Source organism: Pristiophorus japonicus, chromosome 4 (assembly GCF_044704955.1).
Source record: "Pristiophorus japonicus isolate sPriJap1 chromosome 4, sPriJap1.hap1, whole genome shotgun sequence".
NCBI lineage: Eukaryota > Metazoa > Chordata > Chondrichthyes > Pristiophoridae > Pristiophorus > Pristiophorus japonicus.
The window spans coordinates 216,138,240-216,152,647 of record NC_091980.1 but is presented as its reverse complement, the minus strand read 5'-3'; the positions used below and the strand labels follow the sequence as shown (position 1 = coordinate 216,152,647).

At 44.1% G+C, this 14,408-nt stretch overlaps 1 protein-coding gene across 7 annotated transcripts in view; it reads left to right on the top strand.

The window, feature by feature from the left end:
- mipol1 (mirror-image polydactyly 1) overlaps positions 1-14,408 on the top strand; it is a 442,941-nt gene that overhangs the window by 13,804 nt on the left and 414,729 nt on the right. Inside the window, exon 2 of one of the 7 annotated variants that reach the window (XM_070879093.1) lies at positions 11,468-11,598. The exons of the other annotated variants lie outside the window; for them this stretch is intronic. The gene's annotated coding sequence lies outside the window, so the exon portion shown is untranslated. The remainder of the gene's footprint in view (positions 1-11,467; positions 11,599-14,408) is intronic. 7 annotated transcript variants of the gene reach the window in all.

Genomic DNA, 14,408 nt, shown 5'->3' with positions numbered 1-14,408 from the left:
CTCGATTTCAAAATTCTCATCCTTGTTTACAAATCCCTCCATGGCTTGGTCCTCCCTATCTCTGTAATTACTTTCAGCCTCACAACCCTACGAAATGTCTGTGCTCCTCGTGAGCATCCCTGATTATAACTGCTCAACCCATCGGTGGCCGTGCCTTCAGCTGCTTGGGCACTGAGCTCTGGAACTCCCTCCCTTAACCTCTCTGCCTCTCTACCTCTTCCCTCCTTTTAAGACGCTCCTTAAAACCTACCTATTTATCATCATCATAGGCAGTCCTTTGGAATTGAGGAAGACTTGCTTCCACTCCTAAAGTGAGTTCTTTGGTGGCTGAACAGTCCAACACGATAGCCACGGACCCGGTCACAGGTGGGACAGATATTTGTCGGGGGAAGGGGGTGGTGGCACTGATTTACCACACGCTCCTTCCGCTGCCTGCGCTTGACCTCTTCACTCTCGCATCATTGAGATTCAAAAGGCTTAACGCCCTCCTGGATGTACTTTCTCCACCTCGGTCGGTCTTCGGCCAGGGTCTCCCAGGTGTCAGTGGTGATGTCGCACTCCACCAGAGAGGCTTTGAGGGTGTCCTTGTAACGTTTCCGCTGCCCACCTTTGGCTCGTTTGCCATGAAGGAGCTCTGCGCAGAGCAATTGCTTGAGGAGTCTCGTGTCTGGCATGCGAACTAAGTGGCCTGCCCAGCGAAGCTGATCGAGTGTGGTTAGTGCTTCAATGCTGGGAATGTTAGCCTGGGCGAGGACACTGATGTTGGTGCGTCTGCCCTCCCAGGGGATTTGCAGGATCTTGCGGAGACATTGTTGGTGATATATCCAGCGACTTGATGTGACTTCTGTACATCGTCCATGCCTTTGATCCATACAGGAGCGGAGTAATACTACAGCCCTGTAGACCATGAGCTTGGTGGCAGGTTTGAGGGCCTGGTCTTCGAACACTCATTTCCTCAGGCGGCCGAAGGCTGCACTGGCGCACTGGAGGTATGTTGAATCTCTGCATCACTGTTTATTTATAGCCCTGACCTGCGGTGGTGTTCTCACACAGGTCGAGGCGACCTATTTTATCAAACTTTTGGTCATCTGCAATTTCTTCTTCTGTGACTTGGTGTCAAATTTATCTGTTTTATCTTATATCACTATTGTGATATTTTGCTGCGTTAAAGGCGCTATCAACATAGCCCCAAAGCAGAGGGGGCAGCAGAAGCAGTGCCACAAAAAAGTCAATGCCAGGGCACTTAAAGACCCAGCTAAGAGAGCTCTATACAGTCAACACTTCACAGCTAACCTGTCATGCCTTGATGACCCTGAGATGCCCACAGCACTTGGTCTGCCCTCCAGGCCACCATAACCAGTGCCTGCAAAGAGACACTCAGTCACTCAACCAGGAAACACCAGGATTGGTTTGATGAGAATGATCAGTTGATCCAAGAGCTAATAGATCATAAGCACAGGGCATTTCTGAGCCTTAAACAACAACCCAACTCGGGAGCAGCAAAGCAGCATTACAGACGGTTCAAGGCTGAAGTCCAACAAAAAACCCGGGACTAAAGAACAGGTGGTGGATGGAGAAAGCACAGGAGATACAGCAGCTGGCCGACAGCCATGATGTGCGAGGATTCTTCATCGCAGTCAAGGCCACCTACAGTCCAACCACCCAAGGCCCCACCCCACTGCTGGCCAAGAACGGGGAAACACTCATCAAGGACGCTGAGGTTGTTAGGGTCCGCTGGAAGGAGCACTTCGAAGATCTCCTGAATCAAGACTCTGCCTTTGAACCGAGTGTTCTCGACTCCATCCTGCAGCATGCTACCCGCCACTACCTCAGTAAAACCCCAACACTGCACAAGGTAGAAAAAGCCATAAGACAGCTTAAGAACAACAAGGCTACGGGAGCGGATGGAATCCCTGCTGAGGCACTGAAGAATGGCGGAGAGGCACTGTTGGCACGAATACATGACCTCATCTGGAGGGAGGAGAGCATGCTGAGAGATCTGAGATGCAGTGATTGTGACCATCTTTAAAAAAGGGGACAAGTCTGACTGCGGCAACTACAGAGGCATCTCCGTTATCGGCCACTAGGAAAGTCGTCGCTACCGTCGTCCTCCACCGTCTTCTCCCTGTGGCTGAGGAGCGCCTCCCGGAGTCACAGTGTGGATTTCGTCCCCTATGGGGCACAACGGACATGATTTTTGCAGCGTGACAGTTGCAAGAAAAATGTAGGGAACAGCACCAGCCCTTATACATGGCCTTCTTCGACCTTACAAAGGCTTTCGACACTGTCAACCACGAGGATCTATGGAGCGTCGTCCTCTGTTTCGGATGCCCCCAAAAATTCATCACCATTCTCCGCCTGCTCCACGATGACATGCAGGCCATGATCCTGACCAACAGATCCACGACAGGCCCAATCCACGACCGGACCGGGGTCAAACAGGGCTGCATCATCGCCCCAACCCTCTTCTCAATCTTCCTCGCCGCCATGCTCCACCTCACAGTGGGAACTTGTTTAAGCTTCACCGTCTCCAGGCCCAGGTCCAAGACTACCCCAACCTCTGTCGTCGAGCTACAGAACGCAGATGATGCCTGCGTCTGCACATAGAGGCTGAACTCCAGGACATAGCCGACGTATTTACTGAGACGTATGAAAGCATGGGCCTTATGCTAAACATCCGTAAGACAAAGGTGCTCCACCATCCTGTCCTCGCTGCACAGCACTGCCGCCCCCCCCCGCCCCACCCCCGTCAAGATCCACTGCACGGCCCTGGACAGCGTGGACCATTTCCCATACCTCGGGAGCCTCTTATCAACAAGAGCAGACATCGACGACAAGATTCAACATCGCCTCCAGTGCGCCAGTGCAGCCTTCGGCTGCCTGAGGAAGAGTGTTTGAAGATCAGATCCTCAAAACTGCCACCAAGCTCATGGTCTACAGGGCTGTAGTAATACCCGCCCTCCTGTATGGCTCATAGACATGGACCATGTACAGTAGATACCTCATGTAGCTGAAGAAATACCCCCAACGATGGCTCCGCAAGATCCTACAAACCCCCTGGGAGGACAGACGCACCAATATTAGCGTCCTCGACCAGGTCATCATCCCCAGCATTGAAGCACTGACCACACTTGATCAGCTCTGCTGGGCAGGCCACATCGTTCGCATGCCAGACACGAGACTCCCAAAGCAAGCGCTCTACTCGGAACTCCTTTACGGCAAACGAGCCAAAGGTGGGCAGCGGAAACATTACAGGGACACCCTCAAAGCCTCTCTGGAAAAAGTGCAACATCCCCACTGATACCTGGGAGTCCCTGACCAAAGATCGCCCTCAGTGGAGGAAGTGCATCCAGGAGGGCGCTGCGTATCTCGAGTCTCATTGCCGAGAGCATGCAGAAATCAAGCGCAGGCAGCAGAGAGAGCATGCGGCAAACTTGTCCCACCCACCCTCAACGACTATCTGTCCCACCTGTGACAGGAACTGTGGCTCTCGTATTGGACAGTTCAGCCACCTAAGGACTCATTTTAAGAGTAAAGGCAAGTCTTCCTTGATTCCGAGGAATTGCCTATGATGATGATGATAAATATAAATTATTGTATTCTCCTCCCGCCCCACAACTCTCCAAGATCACCGTGCTCTTCTAATTCTGGCCCCTCGATTTTAAACGCTCCACCATTTGGCTTTCCCTTCAGCTGCCAAGGCCCTAAGTTTTGGAATTCCCTCCCTAAGCTCCTCTACCTCTCTTCCTTTAAGACACTCCTCAAAACCTACCTCTTTGACCCTCAGCCTATGTAATGTGCAATGCTCCTGTGATGCGTCTTGAGACCATTAAAGGTTCTTGTATTTATATAAGTTGCTGTTGTTTGTAGCCAACACATTTTTGGATGTATCATCACTGTTGTAATGGGGAGGGAAGGGAAGGAATTCTAATCTCCTTGAAGTTTGTTGACATGCTTGTTTCCCAGCGTTCTGAGCTCAAAGTACAAATTATATAGTAACAAGTAACAAAATAAGTCCATATCCTTTCCTGGATTGGCAAAGATACCACTTGGAAATATTGAAACATTTGGGAGCTGAGTATGTGATGCGGAAAACTTTAAAGAGATGAGCAAGTAACTTTTAAAAGTGAAGAACATTTTTTTTACATTGTTTGTTTATATTTATATATTTTTTTTCTTCTATCCTTTCCCCTTCCTGGGGTACTGGGCTGCCAGTTGCCTTTCATCACCTCACCACAGTGATCATTGTTCATGTGTGAGCCTTGATGGCGAGTATTGGCAGGCTATTTGACTGAGGGACCCTTGCAGGCACAACCAGCTCTAATGCCTGCCCACAGAGTTCCAGCAGGGATTGCTGGATATTAATGGGGTTTTGATGTCTTAATTTCTTAGTAGAATGGGGACCCTTGAGTTGAGCCTCCTAGGCTGCTCTGGTGATGCTGCAGTCTAAGAGCAACCATGTGTATCCTAAAGAGGCCTCCTAGGAAGACTGCTCCAGAACTGCTTGACCCAAAAAGCCACATCAGCTGGGAAAGTACTCGTATGAAACTTTTCTTCTCCATTAATTAAACACACCTTTGAAAAGCTGGGATGTTTAATGGGATTGGCAATGTGCATATATTTGTTATCTTTCTTTCGTTGTGAGTGACTCTTTGGACTGGACCATTTGATTTGTGGAAGGTGGCGGATGAACTAGTGTTTTAATGTTAAAACATTAAGTAGTTTTTAAGAAGTCTTTCAGCAACTCAGTTTCCTGATATTGGCACATGGCCAGCCCTTTTTCTGCTCCCCTCCTCTGGAAAATGGAAAAAAAAATTTAATTCAGTACTGGGATAGCCAAATGTTAATTTTTTAAAAATTCATTTGAGTAAAAGTTCCCTTTAGAATTTATTTGTTCTTTGTCTTGTAATATAGTGCTCTGTAACCAATTATTATAATCTGCAGATTCCAAATGATTTTTAAAATATATTTTTATAAATGACAATAGAGAATGAAAACTTTCAGTGGATTGTAAAATGATTCTTTTGAGTTCATCAATCCTCAAGGTGGAGCTGTTTGCTAGGGAACAGATTGTAAGGATGTCATGTATTTCTACACAGGCCTGGAGTATTGTTTCAAAGACTACATTGGTTTATTCAAATTTCTTAAAACTTTACTGCAAAAGTTTTTCAATTTCCAGAATTGTGAATACATTATTGCAATGTTTTGTTCTTTTACCCTTCATTGGTATAAATTGGAAAAACACTTTCTGGATTTGTGCAAATGCTCAGGTTGTTTATTTGATGGCTGTCCTTAATTTTTGTTTTCACATTGAATGTCTAGGTCTTTAAAATATATTTTCTAGGTCTGTTTATATACCTCTGCTCTATATGCATGTCTGTAGCTGCAGCCTACCTGGTTGTGAATATGTTATAAAGTGATGTCAAATGAAAAAAATTAAAATAGTAGAGGAGAGCAAAAAGCAGATTATAATGGCTGCTATTCAGATATTTACAAAATTCAACTGCTTAGGTACTATAGGAACATTTGTGCTTTGATTTCATTAATACAATTTAGATACTGATGAATTAATGACTTTTATCCATTGAGTAGTCGAAGCATACAGAGCAGGTTTGATTTCTGTTCTGTGCTGTTAGTTAATTTCAGCTATAATGGGTGCTATAATTGGCCCCTATCCCTCCGATAGGGAGGGCAAAGTTGGCTAGGGTTCCCTCTCTTGATATCCAGTGACCCCTATTGGAATTGCACTTTTGCGAATGTTGGGTGAAGACATGAGCAGGTTCAGATGTGATAGCCTGTCAACATTTGTGCATAAGTACAAGGTGTTTGAGGAAGTTGGGTGCATGTAGAATTATATAAGGGAAGGGAAAATATTTGGCAAGTTTAGAAAATGAGTTGAACAAATTAATTATAATAGAATATTTAGTTTGATGCATTTCTGTATCATGATGCATTTGCCTTATGATGTAATAAAATGACCAACATACAGAAACTTTCTGGAGCATAACATTGCAAAGTGTTTACAGCACAGAAACAGGCCATTTGGCCCAACAGGTCAATGCCTGTGTTTATGCTCCACTCAAGCCTAATTGATATGCAAAATGTGGTGGCTTGCATCTTGGACAATTATAAACCAATTTGAATGATAGTTACAACATCCTTCTTGCACAGCTCTAATAAAGGCTTCACATGAGAATGAGACCAGACACACCAGTGAGAAAGACAAAATGCCATCTTTAGTTATTTTTCTTAGTTAAACAATTTTTATGTTGGGGGGACATTAATTTGACTGACCTTGCTTCTTTACTGGATATTAGTCAGAGGAGGCGAGATGGAGGATTTTAGGGAGCGAATGTCAGCGCATGGGCCTAGACACCTGAAGGCACGGCCACTAATGGTTTGGCGAATGGTGGGAGTTAGATAAAGACATACAAGATGTCAGAGTCAGAGGAACTGAGAGTTCAGAAGCGGGGTTTTTAGGGATAAAGGAGGATACTGAGATGGGGAGGGATTTAAACATGGGGATGAGAATTTTAAATTAGAAGCATTGGGGGTCTGGGGAGCCAATGGCAAGGGCAAGGTTATGGGTGAGTGAGATATAATATGGGTAAGAGAGTTTTGGAAGAGCAGAGGTTTAGAGGGTAAAGACTTTGAGGTTGGCCAGAAAGCATTAGAATACCTTGGTAGTTGACACTGAGATGAGCTTCTGACTACATAACCGCTCCATCGCCAAGACCACCTACTTCCACCTCCGGAACACTGCTTGACTCCGCCCTGCCTCAGCTCATCTGGTGAAACTTTCATCCACAGCTTTGTTACCTCTAGACGCGACTATTTGAACGCGCTCCCATCTTCCATCCTCCACAAACCTGAGATCATCCAAAACTTTGCTGCCTGTATCCTAATACTTACCAAGTCCTGTTTCCCCCATCACCACTGTGCTCGCTGACCTACATTTGGTCCCAGTCTGGGATTCGCTCAATTTTTAAATTCTCATCCTTGTTTTCAAATTCCTCCATGGACTCGCATCTCCCTGTCTCTCTAACCTTCACCAGCCCTACAACCCTCCAAGATCTTCCAACTCTTGTGCATCCCCAATTTTAATCTCTCCGCTATTGTTAGCTGTGGCTTCAGCTATCTAGGCCCTAAGTTCTGGAATTTCCTCCCTAAAGCCCTCCGCCTCGATGTCCAATTTTGTTTTATAATGCTCCTGTGAAGAACTTTGGGATGTTTTATGTTAAAGGAATTAAATAAATGCAAGTCTTTGTTGTTGAATAGTTAAGTCTGGAGGTGAAATGTGCAGGTTTTAATAGCTGAGATAGGGGCGGAGTTGAGCAATGTTATGGAAATGAAAGCTCGGCGGTCTTTTTGATTATGTGGAGTCCGAACCTGAGCTTGGAATTTAATAGATTTGTGAACCATCTGACTCGCCTTGAAACACTGGCCGGGAAGAAAGATGGAATTGCTGGCCAAGGTATGGGGTGGGGAGGAAGGGAGGTTAAGAGATGTAGTGGAGAGATAGAGCTGAACATCGTCTGTGTGCATGTGGAAGCTGATGCCTTACCTGCAGATGACATCCAGAAGGGCAGTATGTAAATGAGTAAGAGGAGGGGGCCAAGGGTAGATCCTTGGTGGGACTCTGAAAGTAACGGTATTGGGGCAGCAAGAAAAGCCTTTACTGGAAGGGTTCTGGCAATAGATAGGTAAGAGTGTAACCAAGCAAGGGCGATTCTATGGAGATGAACAGCAGAGGGAAGATGTTGGTGGAGGATGGTATGGTTGACTGTGCCATAGGCTGCAGAGAGGTTGAGGAGGATGAGGAGCAATAATAAACCACAGTCAAAAAGGATGTCATTTGTGACTTTGGTTACGGTTGTTTTGATGCTAAAGTGAGGCAGAAACCTGATTGGAGAGATTTAAACATGGAGTTGCAGGAAATATGGGTATGGATTTGGGAGGTGACAATGCATTCAAGAACTTTGGAGGGAAAAGTAGATTGGAGACTGCGAGGTTGTTTGCATGGACTGTGGATCAGGGGTATTTTTTTTTTGAGGACTGTGATTGTTTTGAAAGGGAAAGGAACAGTACTGGAGTAGGGGGAACCATTTATAATGTTAGCTCACATGTGAGCCAGGAAGAGAAGCTGTGCTGATGGCAGTCTAATTGGAATGGGGTCAAAAGAGCAGGAAGTGAGACTCATGGACAAGATAAGCTTGACTAGCGCACAGGGGTAGTTAGGAGAGAAACTAGAGAAAAGATGTTGATTTTAGAGCTAGAGCAGGGGACAGCCTGGGGGAAGGTTTGGCTTGGTGGGGGAAGGTTTGGCTTGGTGGGGAAAGCAGTAGATGCAGCTGCATGGATGGTCTCAAACCTGGTGCCAAAGAAGTCCTCGAGATCCTCACACTTTGTCAGGATGGAGGCAGCAGGGGTTAGTGGAGAAAAGAAGCCGGTGGATACCTTTTGTTCCCTTGGATAATCCTGAAGGAGTTGGTGGTTTTTGGCAGAGAAGAGCGAGACCCAATAGCATTTGATATGGTCTGGCTAAATCTGATGGATGGCTAAACCAGTTGTGTGCCAGATTTGATCAAGTCAGCTCGTGGACTTAAGGAAATGAAAATGGTAGCCATACCAGTGGATTATGGGCAATAGGAGGCCAAAGGCGAGGCAGTTGGAATTTAGAAAGTGTAGTTGTAAGTAAATTGGGGGGAGTTTTTCCTGAGAAAGACATGGAAGGAAGTAGGGTTAGAAGAACGTATAGGGGTTGGTCATGACTGATAGAAGAAAATGGTCAGTGATTGAGACAATGACACTGGAGAAGCCACTGGAGATGGCAAGGTCAAGGGGGTGGCTGTGAATATGCATAAAGGTGCTTATGTGGCAGGATTGGTACAGGGAGAACAGGTGGTCAGTGAATTTGGAGGAGCAAAAGCAAGGGGAGCTGAGATCAAGACTAAAATCACTGAGGATAAGTCAACCAGTGGGCAAGCTTGGGGAGGAAAGGAGTGAGGATACCCCGGTGAGAAAATTAGGATGGGACTTGAGTCCGGTAGATAACGAGGTTCTTAAAGGAGCAATAGGAGGTGGAACAAGGTGAGAAAGTACTGAGATATCAAGATGCGATTTGGTTACCAGAGTGGTTTGGGGAAGGCAGGTGGTGAAAAGTATAGGCAATCGGGGAGGTTTCAGTAAGAGGGAAGGTGCTGCGAACTGTGTAAGCCAAGTTTCAGTGAAACTTTTTTTATTGGAGGCATCCAGTCCCAAACCCATTTGGCAGAAGAACTGCTGGCAGATTCAAGGGAAAACTTCTGTGCTTATTTGTTGAACTAGTTTTTCTAACCGTTTCACCAAAAGTGGCAGGTCAAATTCTTTGCCAAAATACCTACTCTGTTCGTGCTAGTTAAAAATTTTGATCCTTTATTTCTTTGGTTCGTCTTTAAAATAATTTTGTAACAAAATAAACCTTGATCCCGATTAAAGAGCATTTGTATTTTGTAATTCAACAAATGGACACACTTGTGTTCACATAATTAAACTGAGATGCAATTGTGATGTACCCTAATCCTTGCTGTGTCCTTAGTAGTGCAAATTGTTTCTACGTCCCAGTTTTACTGCTTGGCACGAGGTAGTTAAGAATGGCATTGCTGCTATGATCTACACCAATTTAACAATTTTTCTGTGTAACTATACGTAATAAGAGATCGAAAGGGATATTGCCTTGACAAACTTTTCCATTCATATTTGACATGTTTTCTTGAGATAATGAGAGATTTATTCTTAAATCATAAAATAAAATTCAGTGTGCATTTCTTCCAAAGGGCAGTCAATATCTTTGGAAGTACAACATTTGTAATCTCTTGAGTGAGAAAATTCAAGGGATAATGTAAATTCCGATCCCTAGAGCATTTTTGTAGTTTATTTTATTGCAATGCCAGTTCATCCTCTGTTTATTTTTCTAAGAATATATTTAGTATTTTTTACCCCTTTAATACTTTCATAAAAACGCACTGCCCTTTTTTTTTTACATTGCACAGAGTAATTCCACTTCTAACTAAAATAGTCTATTAGAGGGACGTTGTTGATGGTGGCCTTGATCCTGGTCGCCATTTTGGTGCGTGGGCAGGAACATTGGCAGGACCCAGGTACAGAGGAGTGGGAAGGTCGGGGTGCATGAGCGGCAAGTGTTTGTGGCAAGTTGCGGTGAATGTTTATGGCGGAGGAGCGGTGCGAGATCGTGGTGGAGATGCGACAGATGAGGGTACGGGGCCCAGGGGCAGCACGGGCCAGCCCACACTGCAATATGTATGCGCGCTAGGTCCGCCGTGCAGCAGAGCAGGTCTCCAGTCGTCTTGGTTAATCCTTGCCACTGGACCAAGACCTAACTCTGTCAAGCCCGTGTGGTGGCTGGTGTCCAACGGTCACCGCACGTTAAAAAAATTCACGCACAGGCATCTTCCACCCCCTCAATCGGAGTTCAGGACTGGAACATCGGGTCCTTCATTGAAACACCTGTGAACTCATGGAAGCAAGTCATCCTCGTTCAAAGGACCGCCTGTGATGATGATGAGATCCTGGATATCTGTCATCACACTAAAGCTAGCTGACATAAAAGATCAAAGCAGTCTGAAGCTTGCTTTGGTAAGTAGTCTACAATATCTGAAAATCTCTATTGCTCAACTTGTTGAAGCTTGTTAAGTTACACCTGCACAATTTAGACTTACAGACCGAATTAGCATTTTATTCCATGTCCTGCTTCATTCTTTGCATTCTTGTTCAACGCTGGTTTTATAGCCAGTTTATTTAAATAAGAAAGGAATTACCCAATTCACAAAGGACCAAGCTGCAAAGGCTTTAACATTTATCTTTTCATCCTTCACCTGGCATTTGCCACACTAAGAATTATTCAGACCTCACTGCTTTCCAGAATGTCAGATTGCTTCCAAATTAAATTATTGGCAATAATAATTTAATATCAATGAATAAAATAAGTTATTGTAAGTAACAGTAAACATTTCAAACCTCTGCCTTGGTCTGTTGCTTTCTGTACATATGTCTTTGTATTTTTCATTAGAAACCAAAAATGTTATTGAAAATGATAGCCACATGAATAATTTCCATAATCTATTTTTATGAATGTTCTTACAATACGAAATCAAAGTGGAAGCTTGTTGAATACTTTATGTATGTTGTGTCAAAATATAAAACTCAACTTACTAAATTATACATCCCTGCATCTGGCATTGAAGATGGGGAAAAATATAGTAAACTCAGCCTTGCATAATGGTCTGTACCAACTGAAGTTTGCATTTTTTCCTTCAGCCTTCTTGAAAATTGTTAGCTTTATAGCTTACAACTATTATAATTTTACATTGATGGTATTTATATCCGTCATTAACTGGGTTAAAACTGCAGTTTTCATTTTTTTTAAATATCAAATTAAACACAAGTATGTCTTGTGTCTTAATTATAGGTGCAGCGTCCAGAATTCGTGACTGAGGCTGTTCCGGATTCTGCGTTTTTTCCGGATTTTGAAACTTCTTTCTGACGTCACGAATCCGGAAACACCCGAGCACAGGTTCGGGTATTTTTGGATTTCAGAAGGTAAGAAAGGGCGGGTGGGAAGGTACTCGCTCGCCGAGGAGCTGTTCAGGCTGCCGGTGCTGTCGATAAGGTCGTCGAGCGGGGCCCCGTCGCCAAGGAGCAACTGTTCGGGTGGGACCCTGCCGCCGAGGAGGAGCTGTTTGGGCAGGCCAGCGAGGAGGCCCCGAGGTAAGGGCAGGCCGGCGAGGCCCGAGGTCGGCGAGTCCGGATTCCGGAACATTTTACGGATTCTGGGCGACCCGAAATCCGGACCGATTGGTGGCAGGAACATTCCGGATTGCGGCACTCCGGATTTTGGACGCTACACCTGTATTAACTGGTTAGCTTGTGGCACATGCACTGTAGTTTTGATCACTTGCCAGTCACAATGCAAATTTAGTTTATAGTATTGTTTTCTGTAATCATAAATAGTGGAAAAGGAAATGTTTCCTTTTGAAAACAAACAATAATTACAGATGAGCAGATAATTATTACTTAAGTTCTCAAAGCTAAATTTTGAAATTTATTTCAATTACAGTAAAAGGGAAATGGTCTGTTTGCTGTGCAAATGTTGCTAATGGACTTTGAGCTACAAACTGCATTAGAGACATCTGTTCAATGTTTAGAAATGGTACATATTCAATATATACCAGCAGTTATTTTATAATTCTATTTTCATAGTGTCATTTTTATGTCATTTTTTTTACACATGCCTCGACTTGCATCTGTATTCACCAGAGAACATAAGAATTTCATAACTCGCAACAAAAATATATCCCAATGAGAAGAAAAGACTAAGAGAAGAGATAACCATCTTTGGCTAACTAAGGAAATACGGGATGGTATCAAATTAAAAACAAGGGCATACAATGTGGCCAAGACTAGTGGGAGGCCAGAGGATTGGGAAATTTTTAAATGCCCGCAAAGAATGATATAAAAAAAATGATAAAGAAAGGGAAGATAGATTATGAAAGTAAACTAGCACGAAATATAAAAATAGATCGTAAGAGTTTCTACAGGTACATAAAAAGGAAAAGAGTGGATGAGACTGAGGAATTAATAATGGAGAACAGGGAAATGGCAGAGACATTGAACAAGTATTTTGTATCGGTCTTCACGGTAGAAGACACTAAAAATATCCCAATAGTGGATAATCAAGGAGCTATAGGGAGGGAGGAACTTAATACAATCACCATCACTAATGAAGTATTACTCGGTAAAATAATGGGACTAAGGGCGGACAAGTCCCCTGGACCTGATAACTTGCATCCTAGGGTCTTAAACGAAGTGGATGCATTGGTTGTAAACTATCAAAATCCCCTGGATTCTGGGGCGGTCCCAGCGGATTGGAAAACCGCAAATGTAACGCCCCTATTTAAAAAAGGAGGCAGACAAAAAGCAGAAAACTATAGACCAGTTAGCCTAACATCTGTCGTTGGGGAAAATACTGGCGTCCATTATTAAGGAAGCAGTAGCTGGACATTTGGAAGAGCATGATTCAATCAAGCAGAGTCAGCATAGTTTTATGAAAAGAAAATCCTGTTTGACAAATTTGCTGGAGTTCCTTGAGGATGTAACGAGCAGGGTGGATAAGGGGGAACCAGTGGATTTGGTGTATTTGGATCTCCATAAGGCATTTGATAAGGTGCCACATAAAAGGTTACTGCATGAGATAAAAGTACATGGGGTTGGGGGTAATATATTAGCATGGATAGAGAATTGGCAAACTAACAGAAAGCAGAGAGTCGGGATAAATGGGTCATTTTCCGGTTGGCAAACAATGACTAGTGAGGTGCAGCAGGGATCGGTGCTGGGTCCTAAACTATTTATAATCTATATTAATGACTTGGATGAAGGGACTGAGTGTAATGTAGCCAAGTTTGCTGGTGATACAAAGATGGGTGGGAAAGCAAATTGTGAGGAGAACACACAAAATCTGCAAAGGGATATTGACAGGCTAAGTGAGTGAGCAAAAATTTGGAGATGGAGTATAATGTGAAAAAATGAGAGGTTATCCACTTTGGCAGAAATAATAGAAAAGCAAATTATAATTTAAATGGAGAAAAATTGCAAAGTGCAGCAGTACAGAGGGACCTGGGGGTCCTTGTGCATGAATCACAAAAAGTTAGTATGCAGGTACAGCAAGTAATCAGGAAGGCAAATTAAATGTTGGCCTTTATTGCAAGGGGGATGAAGTATAAAAGCAGAGAAGTCCTGCTACAACTGTACAGGGTATTGGTGAGGCCACACCTGGAGTGCTGCATACAGTTTTGATCTCCGTATTTAAGGAAGGATACACTTGCATTGGAGGCTGTTCAGAGAAAGTTCACTAGGTTGATTCTGGAGCTCAGCAGGTTGACTTATGAAGATAGGTTGAGTAGGTTGGGCCTATACACATTGGAGTTCAGAAGAATGAGAGGTGATCTTATCGAAACATATAAGATAGCGAGGGGGCTCGACAAGGTGGATGCAGAGAGGATATTTCCACTCGTAGAGGAAACTCAAACTCTAGGGGACATAGTCTTAGAATAAGGGGCCGCCCATTTAAAACTGAGATGAGAAAAATTTCTTCTCAGAGTTGTAAGTGTATGGAATTCTCTGCCCCGAAGAGTTGTGGAAGCTGGATCATTGAATATATTTAAGACGGAGATAGAGCGATGAGGGAGTAAAGGGTTATGGGGAGTGGGCAGGGAAGTGGAGCTGAATCCATGATCAGATCAGTCATAATATTGAATGGCAGAGCAGGCTCGAGGGAGTAAAGGGTTATGGGGAGTGGGCAGGGAAGTGGAGCTGAGTCCATGATCAGATCAGTCATAATATTGAATGGCAGA